A 12,955-nucleotide genomic window follows, 5' to 3' on the forward strand; every position below is an offset into this window, starting at 1 on the left:
ATTAGCTAAAGTTACCCTATATTAGCTAAAGTTGCTCTATATTAGCTAAAGTTACCCTATATTAGCTAAAGTGCCCTATATTAGCTAAGTCGCCCTATATTAGCTAAAGTCGAATTATTGGTTAAAGTTACCCTATATTAGATAAAGTTGCTCTATATTAGCTAAAGTGCTCTGTTAGCTAAAGTACCCTATATTAGCTAAAGTTGCCCTATATTAGCTAAAGTTGACCTATATTCGCTAAAGTTGCCCTATATTAGCTAAAGTTGCCCTATATTAGCTAAAGTCGCCCTATATTAGCTAAAGTCGAAATTATTGGTTAAAGTTACCCTATATAGATAAAGTTGCTCTATATTAGCTAAAGTTACCCTATATTAGCTAAAGTTGCTCTATATTAGCTAAAGTTACCCTATATTGCTCAAGTCGCCCTATATTAGCTAAAGTCGAAATTATTGGTTAAAGTTACCCTATATTAGATAAAGTTGCTCTATATTAGCTAAAGTTGCTCTGTTAGCTAAGTTACCCTATATTAGCTAAAGTTGCCCTATATAGCTAAAGTCGAAATTATTGGTTAAAGTTACCCTATATTAGATAAAGTGCTCGTTAGGCTAAGTTACCCTATATTAGCTAAAGTTGCTCTATATTAGCTAAAGTTACCCTATATTAGCTAAAGTTGCTCTATATTAGCTAAAGTTGCTCTGTTAGCTAAAGTTACCCTATATTAGCTAAAGTTGCTCTATGTTAGCTAAAGTTGCTCTGTGTTAGCTAAAGTTGCTCTATGTTAGCTAAAATTACCCTATATTAGCTAAAGTTGCCTTATATTAGCTAAAGTCTAAATTATTGGTTAAAGTTGCTCTATATTAGCTAAAATTGCTCTGTTAGCTAAAGTTGCCCTTATATTAGCTAAAGTTGCTCTGTTAGCTAAAGTTGCTGTTAGCTAAAGTTGCCCTATATTAGCTAAAGTCAAAATTATTGCGATTAAAGTTGCTCTATATTAAAGTGCTCTAAAATTAGTTAAAGTTGCCTTTAATCAGTTAAAGCTGCTCTAAAATTGGTTTAAAAATTGCTCCAATCCTTTGATCATTCCTTCAATGTAAAAATCTGCAGGAAACTGTCATAAGAGCAGATTTCAGTCAGATATTTTTGTCATTTTCTTCCACATTTATCTGAGATTTTAGCGTTCAGCAGAAAACAAACGTGATCCAGTTACTGGAATCTGTGTTTTGGTTGAAAGTTTCTGAGCTTTGGTGTGTTTTAGATTAATTTAATCTGCAAACCGTGTGCGACAAGTGGATTTATTTGTCCTGAAACGTCGCCACCCAAAGCGGCTTGAGCTGCAGGATTTGCCAAGTGAAGAAAAACTCCGTCTGAGTGAGTTCATTCGAGCCGTGACTGGAATTAGAAACAAGGCTGAATGGGCCAGACTTTGTCTTTTGAGAGCTTCCAGTAGAGCGAGTGCAGCCAGATGTTGTGTTTCTGCTTTTGGACAAACATCACAATCTTCATTACAACATATTTAAATTATTATCTTTTCCTTGTGGCAGGGATCAGTCATCAACACGGCTGAGATCATCGAATTTATTCAGATTTATGAAGAAACAGTCTCTATTTCCATGTTGATGTTCATCTGTATGGACAGTATCCAGACCCTTTCACCTTTTGCGTTCTTTATTTCGTATTTGAAAATGGCTGAAATGTCATCAAACTGCATATTTATCATCTCTAACCCCAAGCTGCTTCCTCTTTGCCTTAATTATCCATGAGATGCATCTTAACCTCACTGAGATCCATCTTTGTGAGTTTAGTTGAGTTTTGCATCTAAGTGTTCTGCAGTTCAATCTGAGTTTCTGGGCATAACTGATCTGCAAAGTCCCAAGTTCACTTTATTTCGTGTTTAGACTTTATTTGAAGTGGCTAAAATGGCATCAGACCACAGATTCATTCATCGCAGAAGTCTTCTCTAACTCCAAAGCTGCTTCCTCTTTGGCTGTAATTATCCCTGAGATGCGTCTTAAACCCTGATTGAGATCCACCTGTGAGAGTTTAGTTGAGTTTTGCATTGAAGTTTCTGAGTTCAATCTGAGTTTCTGGGGAAAAACTGAGCCACAAAGTCCAAGAACTTTCTGCAAACCTTAGTGATCAAACACTAATGAAGCGATGAAAACACTTTTAAAGGTCTGAGTTTCCAGAAGAACAGTGACTTCAGTAACTTTGAAATGGATCAAAAGTGGAACTCTTTGTGGAGTTAGAACCCAAAGAACGGCTTCATTAGCACTCTGTAGAGATGGAGGACGACCTTTCAACAGCTCTGCACCGATGAGGCCTTTGTGCAGCTGGATGAAGGCTGTCTTGAGTTTCCCAGGTTCAGTTCAAGTTTTGGAATTCTTTGAGTAACAGCAGGGACCGCTCATCATGACATAGTCATAGAAACAGCCTCGATGTTCTGTTCCACTTTGTCTGAAGTCCCTCAAAAATTGTCCAAAATGAGCCCCAAAGTTTGCAGAATGCTTCAGACTTATCCAAATGACCGTGAAATATTTCCAAAATGGCTAAAAACTCTCCCAAAATGACCCATAATTTTCAACATTACTGCAATTTTTTAGCAAAATGGGAAAAATCTAATTCAAAATGACTCCAGACCTGTCTTAAATGAGCAAGTAATGTCCCCAAATCACTTAAAGATTGTCCATCAGTCAATTTAATAAACCAACCGTGAGCGTCAGTATTATGGGATGTATCATAGTTTGAACAGTAAAACTACAGCAGTTAATGTCTGTGACTTTTTAATGTCATATTTTCACAGTTTTTATATCTTTTGGGTGTTCATTTGCAGTTCATTTTGGTGTTTTGGGTCATGTTTTGCTCATTTCATGGTTTTCTACGGTTGTTTTGCATTAAACCTGAGGTGCTTTGCTTCAGTCTGTTTTTTTTCCCCGTCTTTATGCGTCAGTTTGTGTCACATTTTGGTTGTCTTTTTAAGTGATGAGGATAAGAAATGATGGAAAAAATCCATTACAAAGTGACAAATTTGGACCTTTGCATCTTTTTATGGTCATTTTGTGTCACATTCTGGTTATTTTGCCAACTTTTTGTGTGTTTTTTTGCATTTCATTTAGGCTATTTTACGTCAAATTTTGTGGTTTTTTTTTTTCATTTTGTGGTCATTTTTTGATTGTTTTTAGATCTTTTGGTGTTCATTTGCACTTGTAACTTGTTGGTGTTTTGAGTCCCTTTTTGCTCATTTCTTGGCTTTTCTGGTTGTTTGCATTTAACCTTAGTTGCTTTGCATCATAGTTAGTTGGGTTTTTTTTTTTGCTTCAGATTTGGTTGTTTTTCATCTTTTTAAGTTCTGAGGCTCAGAAGTGATGGGAAAAAGTCCAATAAAAGGGGATAATTTTGGACCCACCTCTATGAACTTCAAAGGCCTGTAAATACTCACAGATGTATAAATACACTAAAGCTACTGTACGAGATCATCTGATTGGCTTTTTATGGAGCCACCCGGCAGTCAGAACACGGTAATAATCTTTTTCCATTAGCACACAGTGTATGTCAATAATGGTTACATGTTATGTGGGACATTGAGAGCTGCACGCTGACAGATTTACATGCCATGGAAACAGCGACTGTATTTAGATTAACCGTGAGATGAGGCGTGGTGACAACAGGAAGACGGCGGGGCATTAGGCCCAACAAAGGGAGGTAAAAGTGAAGCGGAGCCGGCGGGTTTTTTCAACATTTTTGAGAAATCTTTGAACATTTTTTGGTGGAAAAAAGAAATGTTTAAAAATGTTTAAGAGCATTCACATAAAAATCAACCAAAATCCAGCGAAATTCACTGGATTTTGGTTGACTTTTTTCTGAATGTTCTTAAAGAAAATATTAGAAGCTTTCCTGATATATATGGAATCACTTTAGATATTTTTAGGATTTTTTTCGGAAGATTTTGCTCATTTTTGGGACAAATTTCAAGAATTTCCTTGCAAAATTTGGGTTAATTTTTTCAAAATAAAACTTTTAAGGGAAATCTTTAAGGAATTATTGGAATTCTCTTTCTGAAGGTTTTGCAAATTTTCAGAAATGTGGGGAATTTTTTGCTGAATTTTTGGATTTTTTTCAGACAAGGACACAATATTTTTTGGTGCCTGTGAATGAGGACAACAGGAGGGTTAAAAAGCAAAGATGCTAATTGCTAATATCTGCTAATGTGTGCTAATGTGTGCTTCAGTCTTCCTGCAGCCGTGCATGTTGTGTCTTTGTGCAGAACGGCATCAGTATTTTTTATTTTTTTGCAGCCATAATGCAGAGATGGACAGACGGGGTAGTTCACACCCAGCAGAGCCAGCGATGACTTCACTCCTACTGTAACTCTCATCGAGCGAACGCCATTAGAGCCTATCGAGTGACATGCAGCGCTAAGCCTGCTGCTACCGAACCATTTATAACAGCCGCGTCATTACTATGACGCCTCCTAAAATCATAAAGTTTATACGATGGGTCTTCTCCGTTTCTAACTGCATATGATCACTTTCTACGTCACGTTTATCTCATTTTTCAGCCCCAGTTGTTTTTAGTTGATTTATTAGCTTTAACCTTTAAATGCATCATGACATGAAGCACGGTGGTGGCAGTATCATGATGTGAAGCATGGTGGTGGGTGCATCATGATGTGAAGCACAGTGGCAGCATCATGACGCGAAGCACGGTGGTGGCGGCATCATGGCGTGAAGCACGGTGGTGGCGGCATCATGGCGTGAAGCACGGTGGAGGCGGCATCATGGCGTGAAGCACGGTGGTGGCGGCATCATGGCGTGAAGCACGGTGGAGGCGGCATCATGGCGTGAAGCACGGGTGGTGGCGGCATCATGGCGTGAAGCACGGTGGAGGTGGCATCATGGCGTGAAGCACGGTGGAGGCGGCATCATGGCGTGAAGCACGGTGGGGGTGGCATCATGGCGTGAAGCACGGTGGAGGCGGCATCATGGCGTGAAGCACGGTGGGGGTGGCATCATGATGTGAAGCACGGTGGAGGTGGCATCATGACGTGAAGCACGGTGGGGTGGCATCATGATGTGAAGCACGGTGGAGGCGGCATCATGGCGTGAAGCACGGTGGGGGTGGCATCATGATGTGAAGCACGGTGGTGGCAGCATCATGACATGAAGCACGGTGGAGGCGGCATCATGATGAAAGCATGGTGGTTGTATTAATTAACTATCATTTCTTTGTAGAAATCCAGAACCACTTTTTATATAAACATGACCACATGGGTGAAATTGGAATAAATGTTTCCTCACTAGATTAAATGCTTCTGACCCCTCGGAGTCGTTAGCGTGGGTGCGGACTCTTTTGAATGAACTTTATCCGTCCGTGCTGACAGCGTGTTTGTTTCTATTTGGGAACATTAAAGGTCCAGACGGGGTCGTGTAGTGGCTCCCAGATGACCGCTGAAGCCCGATTAAATGTGCTCATCTGTTACATGATAAATAGACCACTATAGTCACCTCTGCCGAGCAACACCGGCTAATCCCACGAGAGCTCTTGTTTTGAAAGGCGACCCCGGCGGCTCGTCTTTCAAAGGGGGACGTGTTCGGGCCCCTGTTCTATTTTAACGGAGGCTTCTGGAATCCTCCGGGCTCCTCCTGGCCCCTCCTGGCCGTCCTTAACGGTCTCACCTCTTGTAGCGCCGCAGTCATCATCCGGCATCCGAGAGGACGCTCTGACAGCTTGGACAGACGGACGAAGATAGAGCGAGGCCAGGCCGTGGCTCTGATGGGACGGATTGTCCCCTCCAGATAGAGTGGCTGAAACGTGGACGTGCCGAGTGGAGGGATTTAAAAGTACACCTCCAGTCTGCCGGGTCGACCTCCACGGTCACAGTTCAAAGCCGTCAATACCGACAGACGAATCCACGCTGTAAAAGCAGAAAGAGTTAACTGTACCTAATTATTACTTCACACATTTACCTTGTTTAAGTTAAATTACAGATTAAAACCAGCAAAATCACAGAAAAAAGGTATTAATTTAAACAATATCCTTAATAAAACAGGCCAAAATTGCAGACAAATAATTTTTTTAAACTGTATTTTGTTCTTTTGACAAGAATTTCTACTTCACCAAAAATAGTATTTTACAGATATTTGAGAATTTGATAGAACATTATGTATATAAAATTAAAAAATGCTTTTTTTTTTTTTTTACAGAAAAACCTCATAACAAACCTGTAAATACTGTAAACTTCAAAATCTGCGTTTCTACATACTGTACGGTAATTTAGATTTTTACAACATTTGACTGTAAAATTACACTACTTTTACAGATATTTGCGTATTTTAAAGGAAAATTATGTATATAGATCAAAAAATGCTTCATTATTTTACAGATTTTCTTACAGATAATATCGAGTTCATTAAGATGGAAAATTATTTATTTCCATATTGAATATGAAAACAAAAAAAGCAAAAAAAAAATCCCCAAAGCAAACGTCTAATAATGTCCACATCAAATATCAATATTTTCATAAATGTAATTTGTTCTTTTACAACAGTTGACTATAAAAATACTCTTCTTTGATTGGATTTAAATTGCAAAAATGTCATCATTTTACAGATATTTGCCATTGTATAAATATATATATTTCAAGAATTGAAACAGTTAATAACTCATGAAATTACAGACAAAATATTAATTTACATATAAAAATATATAATAGCATTTTGCAGATATTCATCTATTTGACAATAAAATTATGTATTTTAGGGACTTTTAGTTGTTTTTGGACAGATTTTCCCTTCTGTTAAATGACAGATGGTAAAATACTAGTTTTTAGTAAAAAAAAAAATTAAATTTGCTTATATATGCATGTGTGTGTTTTCAAGTATAAAAATATTACTAAATGTCAAAAATATCATAAAACTATATATAAATTTACAGATATTTATATATGTTTATTTTTATTTCTTTTTTTTTTTTACAGGTTTTGTACGTAACAGTATTTCATTTTTTTACACAGATTTTTCCTGGCAGTATTTCCTCCATTTTTTAAATTTTTTCCAGTTTATCCTGTGGATGTTCTTGATGCAGGCGTTGTAGAAGATCAACGGTTACAGAAACCGTGTGAATCTGCTGAAGGCGATCGATCTCTGAGTTTATTTACTGTCTCTGAAATCAGTTTAGAGTCTAAACGGTGTCTCTGTCTGATCGTATCCGACAGGAAACGGGTCCATGTTCCCACCATCAAGTCGCCTCCAGGTGGACGCCATAAACCAACGCTTCGCTCACATGTGTGAAGTTTAACAAGAGGAAACATTTCAGAGAAGCATAACACCGTAAAACGTGTCGCCTCTTCCCGTTTAACCTCTGGACCGTCCCGTCTGTCTGCTCCTCACATCTGTTGCTCTGCAGTTAAGCGTCTATTTGGAGCTTCACGGTGGACCTCGGGGCTCCAGCAGATCAGGGTGAATGTCAGGCCGGATGGAGATGCACCGCGGGGGGCAGAGGCCACAGGACAGGTGGACCTGGGGCAGCAGAACATGTCTGAGACGTTATGTCAAGCTGATTCAGATGTTCGGCTGGCAGACTTCCTAGCATGTCGGAGCTGAAAACACTGAGCATTATGGAGCTGGACGTCCATGTTGAGGAGAATCTGAGGCTTCTCCTGCTGTGACGAGTTAAAATGTTCAAATCAGCTCCGTCTGCAAGAACAGAAGCAAAACGTGCATCCAGCTGCAGGATTAGAAAGGCCTGTAATGTAAATGCCATTAAAAATGGCTTTAGTTAATTAGTTTTGTAGCTATTATGTAAAAAATACTTCAAAAACAAAGACTTTCTCATCAAAACAGTGCATTTCACATGTGCATGTACTATTCTACATATCTGCTTCTATCATTTTTGTAAATAGTGACAGTTATTTTTGCACTTGCACATTTTCTGGTGTAAAAATTTGATGTTTTCTGAAGATTTGCTTGCTGTCGCTTACCAAAAATCCAGCCTACTGAATGAATAAATGAATGCAGCATGGCTCATAAACAGTGAACAGAGCAGCAAGTTGTTGGAGATCCATTCAGGATGGAGAAACATCTTTCTGCTGAAGATGAGCAGAGGAGAGAGGAAACATGGAGATAGAAAAATATCTGTAGTATGTGGAGACAAATGACCACAATGAGACAGAAATAGCAAAAAATCAAGACACCAAACCACAAAAAGAAGACACAAAATGACAGAAGGAAACAAAAAAAATGATAAAAATAAGAGAAAGCTGCCTTAAAGCAAAACAAAACAATACAGAAAACAACAAAAACAAGACTTAAAAAATGCAAAAACACCACAATAACCCACAATAAATGGTTCAGAAGCAGTGAACAGAGCAGCGGGTTGTTGGAGATACAGCCAGCATGGTGAAACATCTTTCTGCTGATGATGAACAGAGGAGAGAGGAATAGTGTGGAGAAGATGGAAATATGGAGATAGAAAAATATGTGCAGTACAAGGTGTCAAAATGACCACAAAGAGACGCAAAACAACAAGAACGACACACAAAATGAGACTCGAAAGGATAAAAACAACACAAATGCAACAAAAACAAGGCAAAAAGTGACAAAAATAAGACACAAAATGTTTAAAAACAACACTGAAAACAATAAAAATGGACAAAGCAACAACAAAAGCAGGGCACAAAATGACGAAAACTAGATAAAAACGAAAAACAAAATGACACAAATAGAAGATGCATTCAGCATGGTGAAACATCTTTCTACTGATGATGTGTAGAGTCGGAAAACTGTCAAGGAAATTATATAAATAGTTTAATGTCTACAGAATGTGGCGCCTCCATTCCAATGTTGTACAAAACACATTTTCAAAGCAGTTTAACTTTTGTTTTCACTTTAAAAAATGTTTTCTGTCAGTCTAACTGTCGTCTTCATGGTTGTTCTGTTTCCATGGAGCTGCAGGACTTTACTTTGCAGAGAAAAATGAACCAACAGTGAAGAAAAATGAGACAAAACCACCTGAAGTTCAGTGGCTAAAGTAGCATTGAAGCTAATCTAGAAGGCCATTTGATGTCTGTCAGTCCAGTCATCATTTTATTAAAGACACTTTGCTTCTCCTGCTTCAGGATGTCGGTCTCTGTGGTGAAAAGTGTTTATTTATACCCACGCTACCCCGGTGTCTCCTGCCATGGGGCACCCGTGGCTGCATGGAGCTAATATTAACCGCCTATTGCCATTTGGTTCAGTAAAATAAAGACCAGAGGAGCTATTTCTGTCCCCAGCAGAAAGAGAGGAGTGGTTTGATTTAGGCGCTGGACATCGATCCCATTGGGGGCGGCGTGGTGTCCTCGTGTGTCCGGTTTAGTAACAGGACAACAGGGCATAATGAGGGTTGCGCAACGATGCTAACCGACGGCTCCTCGGGGGTCAGAGCGTTTTATCTCCGGCCTGCTGACGTCAAACAACCTCAGCTGTCTGCTCCGGTTCGTCTGGTGGAGGAACATGAAGAACATGTCGTGTCAGGCAGGAAAGACAATAAACGCAGCGGAGGGTTTATCTCCTGTTGTTAAACGGTTAATTTACGCGGGCCGGAATTAGCAGGAGGCCCAATGACGACGGTGGAGCGACGGCCAACAGGGCGCCTCGTTAAAATGCTCACGGAGGTGCCAAGCTGTAAGACGGACTCATTTACAGCAGACCTGGAAAAGGACGAGAGGATAGAGAGGAAACCAAAAATAAATGCTCAGAGATTATGTAGAGGTTTGATTTAGATAAAACACTGCTGGTTGTTACAGAAACATACCAAGATCAAACCAAAAACTATTTATGCATCTTAATCATTAAAAAAACAGGCCAAAATTGTAAACAACAATTAGGTTAAACCAGGGGCGGATCTAGATTCATTTTAGTGGGGGGCACAGGGGGGGACACTGAAAAATTCTAAGAAAAAATGAAAGCTGATACCAACCTCTCGCTTTTCCAAAGTATTTTTCATAGCGTTTTTGTTTTGGCTCTTTGACCCAATAGGAAAGCTGTATATGACCGTTTCACTTTGGACTGTTAACATTCAAATTATGATGGACTTGTTTAAGTGAATTACAGCATCATCAGCTGCAGCATCTGCCTGTTCTGTAAAACTGGTAAGTTCAATGACAGAATCCTGAGGGCAATTAAGTGACAAATATTGCACAAAACAGCACTATTTACAACCCTGTTAATTTCCACTTCTTAGAATGTTCACTGACAATTATCACACCTAAAATAAGTAATAATATTCTGGACTTGTAGCAGCTAGTTCTCAGCTGTAAACCATAAACATCACAGGGTTCTGTATACTAATCAGTCTAAATCAAAATGAGTATGACCCAATACACAGTGAACAACAACAATCTGTGATAAAATAATCTGAAATGTTCTGTGCAGTCATGTAAATTTTAAAATACAATAAAATACAGTAAGTAGCACTCTGTACATTTAACAGTAAACCTGAGAACAATAATAAACAGCAACAATACTCCACATTCTTAAATCATTTAATAGTTCACAGCTCAGCAAACATCACAGTGTTCTGCATAGAAATCACTAAAAGCTGCTCTCAGTGATCTTCCACAGTGAGCAGATGTTCTTGTGTTGCAGGGCCATGGTCCAGATGTGGACATCGAACAGGCCGGGGGGGTCTGGCACCGTGGACTTCCTAGAGCACCTCCTCTTTTTCCATTTTTCATGTGGGATGGAAATAAAGTAACGGTGGTTTAGCACGTCTATTAAAGGCCTGTAGGTGTGAAGCAGGAAGTCCTCCACAGTGAGGATGTGCGTCTCCTCCTCCTCCTTCAGGACCATCTCTGTATTCAGGGTGTTATTAACGCCATGAGACTTCTCAAACTTCACCGGGTTCTCCAGCCACGCGTAGATCCTCCTCATCATGGCGTCCATGTCCAGAGCAGTGATGACATCGTACTGCTTAAAGCCATCTTCACCAACTTCAGTCTGATCCTGGGGCTTGAAGAAGTCATCCTGATGGATCATGCAGCAGTTGGGCAGGTTCTTGATCAGGCGGTTGGTGAGGCTGGTTTTCCCTCCATCAGTTACGCCGTCGATGCCGATGATGTACTTTATGTTCTTGGATCAATCAAAGCTGAGAAAAAAGGTCAAAAACGTCAACAAAAACCAGGTCGGGAGCGATCGGATGTGGAAGAAAGCTGAAAAAGAGAAGGTGGCAGCAGGAAACGTCAACTACTGAAGTCCTCCATGGCACTGAGTTTAGTGAGTAAGGTCAGAGCAGAAAGGGAGCTGCTACTCTGACGTGGTTCTTCCACCCACAGAGGACCTCTTTCTGCTGTCGCTGCTACACATACTGCCCTAGTGGAGGTTTTAGGTGGAATATTCCTTTTAACAGCCCCTCTGGTCTCTTTGAGGATTTTGGATAGAATACTCGGTTAAACCAACATTGCAGGTGCATGTCCAGGGATTTAAGGTGGAATGTTCCTTTAAGGTGGATGTGTGAGGACCTTGTAGGTGAAATACTTCCTGAATCCAACCTTTTAGGTCAACATTCAAAGATTTAAGGTGGAATATTCCTTTAAACCAACTTAAATTTCATGTTTTGATCATTATCAAGTGAGAAACCTCAATCCAGACTCCTCATAAAGACGTTTGAGATTTATGCTGCTGTTATTTGTTTAGTCCAGACTAAATGACAGAAATCCACAACTGAAATTTTATTTCAGGACTCGGTTATTAAATGTCCAAACAATCCGTGCGACTCTAAAAACTCAACATCTTTACAAACTCTAAGATTAAACTCTCCACAAGGATCCAGAAGAAGTTGGACTTCTACATGAGAGCTTTAATTATTCTTCATCTACTTCCTGAAAAGTTTGCTCAATAAAAAAGACAAAAACTAAGATTTTCAGCTGAACTGAAGACAGACTTTGTGATTTTTCTGCTCACATGTTGTGTTGTTGTAAACTTACTCTTTCAACCCCCTGGAAACCAGCGTTTGTCCTCTTTTTGTGTTGATCCTCGACCCTAGACAGCCGGTCATAATGTTTTTTAAGCAACACACCATACTATGACGTTTTTACATTGAAGGTTCTACTGTAGAACCAGGTTGACATGTTCAGGTGTTCTTTGTGTGAAAACTCAGAGATTTCAGGGATCAGAAGGTGGTTTTCAACTTTCTTTGTTAACTTTCTGCTTCAACTTTAAACTAAATGTCCTTCACTAAGCCAGCCCTCTGGACTTCCAATAAGCTGTGTTCCTATTGGCTGTCCAGGTGGCTGCTTGGTGTTATCAGGAACACCTGAGCAGCTCAGTGTCTTCCTGCTTTATGTCTGCAGTCAAACATTTCCTCTGCTTCTCTTCACTGAACCGGGTTTGGCTCCGTTGCTTTAGTTTGTTCTTTAGGCGTTGGCTTGCAGCTTCCAGCAGTAAAATCCTCTTTAATGTGTTTCTTGGTGTGTTTTAGGGCTTTGTACTGGATAAATGTGGCAATGGTAAATGTGGTTCTTTAGCCACAGTTAGCACATGGTGCAAATGTGTGCAGTGATTAGTGGATTTGGTGCAGCTGAGTTGTGTCTTTATCTTGGCTGTAGTGAGTCTTTAGAGGTTTTTGGTAGTTTGTGAACCAACATTGGTTGTCCAGAAGGTAAGAGTTCCTGTCCTGATTCTCTGTTTAAAGAGCTTCTCTGGTAGGCTGCAGGAGACTTTAGCGTTTGGGTTGTGCTAGTTTGGTTTTTGTCCGGTTTCATCTGGACGACTATCTTGAGGCCCCTCCATGTGGTTTAGTGAGGTTTTCTGGAACAGTTCTACAAAACAACCTGCAGCAGAAGAGAGTTTTTAGGAAGTTCTGGAGACCAGACTTCAGAGCAGCACAAACATTTGTCAGCAGTTTGAGCAGGAGAAGGAGAGCTTCAGAGTAGAAATGAGAAGGAAACCTTGTTGACCCGTGTGGTGAGGTCCTGTACCAA

This window comes from Acanthochromis polyacanthus, chromosome 16 (assembly GCF_021347895.1).
Source record: "Acanthochromis polyacanthus isolate Apoly-LR-REF ecotype Palm Island chromosome 16, KAUST_Apoly_ChrSc, whole genome shotgun sequence".
NCBI lineage: Eukaryota > Metazoa > Chordata > Actinopteri > Pomacentridae > Acanthochromis > Acanthochromis polyacanthus.